The sequence below is a fragment of the Populus euphratica genome, unplaced genomic scaffold, assembly GCF_000495115.2.
Source record: "Populus euphratica unplaced genomic scaffold, PopEup_1.0 scaffold1464.1, whole genome shotgun sequence".
Lineage (NCBI taxonomy): Eukaryota > Viridiplantae > Streptophyta > Magnoliopsida > Malpighiales > Salicaceae > Populus > Populus euphratica.
Genome location: NW_011501319.1, coordinates 44,235 through 47,261, shown reverse-complemented (window position 1 = coordinate 47,261; position 3,027 = coordinate 44,235). Strand labels below are relative to the sequence as shown.

The window sequence follows — 3,027 nt, the reverse complement described above, 5'->3', positions numbered from 1 at the left end:
TGGTCTCAGGTTCGAGTCCTTAGTTGTTCATATGATGGCTACTGGAGGCTTACATGGTTGTTAACTTCAAGACCCGTGGGATTAGTCGTGGTGCGCGCAAGCTGGCCCGGACACTCACGTTAATCTAAAAAAAGAATATGATTAGTAAATTAAATAATATGTTAAAAAGCTGCGAACTGAAATTGTTGGCCATTATCCCGTGGGGAGCCCCTTATTAAGATTGACTATCGCGAGGCACGTTGTTTTCTTATTAAGATTGTATAAACGTTTCAAGGGAAGCCCCTTCAATGTCTCAAAACTCATTCGAAAACTAAGTAAATTTGCTTTTAGTAATATTAAAACGTTTGACAAAGTCCACCAAGTTATCCTCTTCCTTAAGCAACGGCAATTGAATATTCCCGCAAGTTTGTATATAAAATGGTTTTAGTAACAACATATTAGAGCTATAGCAAGCCTTGTATTAGGATCATATATCTTAGGAAATTAAGATGGCGAGAGAGTTCATAGTTCATGAAGGCAGTGTCCATTCAGAAGCAGGCCTCCTTCTTGATTCCTCCGAGGCTTTTCTGTTGTTATGCATGATTGTTGTTTCCTTGTCAATTATTTCCATGGTCATATTCGCTTGTGGTGATAGTAATTCAGGGAAAGGTCGCCGCCGCCGCCGCCGCCAGAATGATAGTGGTGGATGTGATTGTTTTGGAGGGGGTGATTGTTGTGGAGGAGATGGAGGGGGTGGAGATGGAGGAGGTGGAGACGGAGGGGGTGGAGGAGGTGGAGATGGAGGAGGAGGTGGTGGTGGTGGTTGAGGTGGAGGAGCATCCTAATAACTTTCATGGAGTTATTTTCTATGGAAAAGATTAAGATTTCTCATGTTACTTCGTGAGTGTTGTTATGCATGATTGTTGTTTCCTTGTCAATTATTTTCATGGTCATATTCACTTGTGGTGATAGTAATTTAGGTCAAGGTCATCACCGTCGCTGCAATGATAATGATGTAGGTGATTGTTTTAGTGGAGGTGATTGCCATGGTGGAGATGGATAAGTTGGTGGTGGAGACGGAGGAGGTGGTGAAGAAGGTGGTTGTGCTGGAGGTGGTAGTAGAGGTGGAGAAGCATCCATAAAACTTCTGTAGAGTTATTTCTATGGAAAAGATTAAGATTTCTCATGCTTTCTGGAGCATTATTGTTAGTTTACACATCTATTATTCATTTTGTGCGTTCACATAATAAAACATATCTCTTTAACCAAACCAATAAATAAGATTGATAATCATATTATTTAAATCATATCGTCTATGTATAAAAGAATGACCGTAATAAACCAATTCGGGGTATTTTCTAGAATTTATTAAAAAAATTCAAAAAATAAAGTAAAGATTAGCAATACGAAGAAAGCAAATAAATAGGGGAAGATTTTTAAAAAAATAAATATAAATCAACTTGTAATTTTAAAAAAAATTCAAGGTCTAATTGTACCCTATTATGCCAAAAAAATAAAGAAAAAAATACAAATACAAGATCAAATTAAATGATTATTGGATGAATTTGCATAAAAATTAAGTCTAGGGAAATAATTAAATTTTTAATATGCCAATTTGATTTCATCATGATCAAATTAAATTTTAATTATATTTAAGAATTAATTTGGATCCAATTTAAGAATTTAATTAAATGTAAGAACTTACTTATGCTTTAAATAGGTCAAATTAATTTTATTAGAGGTTTCATTGATGAAAACTTAACTTTGAGAGCTTAATTTGGACTTAATTGAGAATATTAGAATTTTAAAAGACTAAATTTATGTTTTATCAAGTTAATTGATTGAACTCAGGGGTAAAATCAAAAGAAAATAAAAGTTTTTAGACAAATTAAGGGTCAAATTGAAGAAATTCACAGTCAATAACCAATTTGAAAAAGGTGTCAAACTATAGGGACTTAATTTGAGTGAAACTAGAAGTAAAATTGAAGAAATTAAAAGTTTAATAGTCAATTAATGGCTCAATCGAAGAAATTCGAGATTAAAGACCAAAAGATTGATGTCTTCTTCCAAGTGCAAGAGTGTCGAAGTAATAAATAACTTGACAAGACCGAGGTCAAACCACAAGGTGGTTAATTATATAAATTATAAAAAACAATAATATAACAATAACTATAACAATAGTAATAATACTAATAATAATAATAGTAGTAGTAGTAGTAAAGAAGAAGAAGAAGAAGTTGATGAGAACTTTGAGAAGGAAGATTAATTTAAGGATTAAACAATGATAATAACAAATGTCAATGTTAGAGGATCCACTAATGGTATGTCAAACAAGTATAGTATAAACTCTTATTATTCAATTGGAAACTACATACAAAAAAGGTTCCAATCAGATTATAAATTGTTAACATGATTATATTAGTTATCTTATTCGATTAATAGTAATACTTGTAAATCTTGTCAGGCATTCATGATTACAACTTATGTTAACAACATATCAAGTTCCTTTCATAGCACATGTGTAAGTTATACCATACGGTTGAGCTATGAAAATGCTATATATTTATTGTACCAAGTGTTATACAATATAAATCTAGATTAGTCATTTAACAAGCAAAATATTAAAGAGTGAAGAAGATAACAAACACAAAACATGTTAGTATCATACATTAAGGTCTATGTTGAGTTTATATTGTGCTTATTCTTACACCATTAATGTAACCTTTTTACCTTAACTTAATAAACTTAGCTGAACATAATTAAAAAAAAAACATAAATAAACAAAATAAGAACATAAATAAGATTAAAGTTAACTAAATGAAGGAAAGAAAATGAAAGGCATAAACTTGATATTAATGAAAGCAAAACTTAAGCAATACAAAGAGAGAAAGCAAGAGCATGAACTTGATTTGGAAACCAAGATGCCTAAATGCATGGCAAAGGCCTCCTTTTATAGGCCAAAATTGAAAACTATTGATTTGATTACTAATTGATGAGTGGGTGGCCAACTCTTAACTTGGTGACAATCATTATCTTCTCTTGTCTACC

General features: G+C 31.9%; 1 long non-coding RNA gene across 1 annotated transcript; it reads left to right on the top strand.

The window, feature by feature from the left end:
- The first annotated feature begins 767 nt into the window (after positions 1-767).
- LOC105117660 (uncharacterized) lies at positions 768-1,245 on the top strand. Its single transcript, XR_840789.1, has 2 exons — positions 768-1,046; positions 1,077-1,245. It is a non-coding gene; the product is annotated as an uncharacterized LOC105117660 (long non-coding RNA).
- Positions 1,246-3,027: the final 1,782 nt, after the last annotated feature.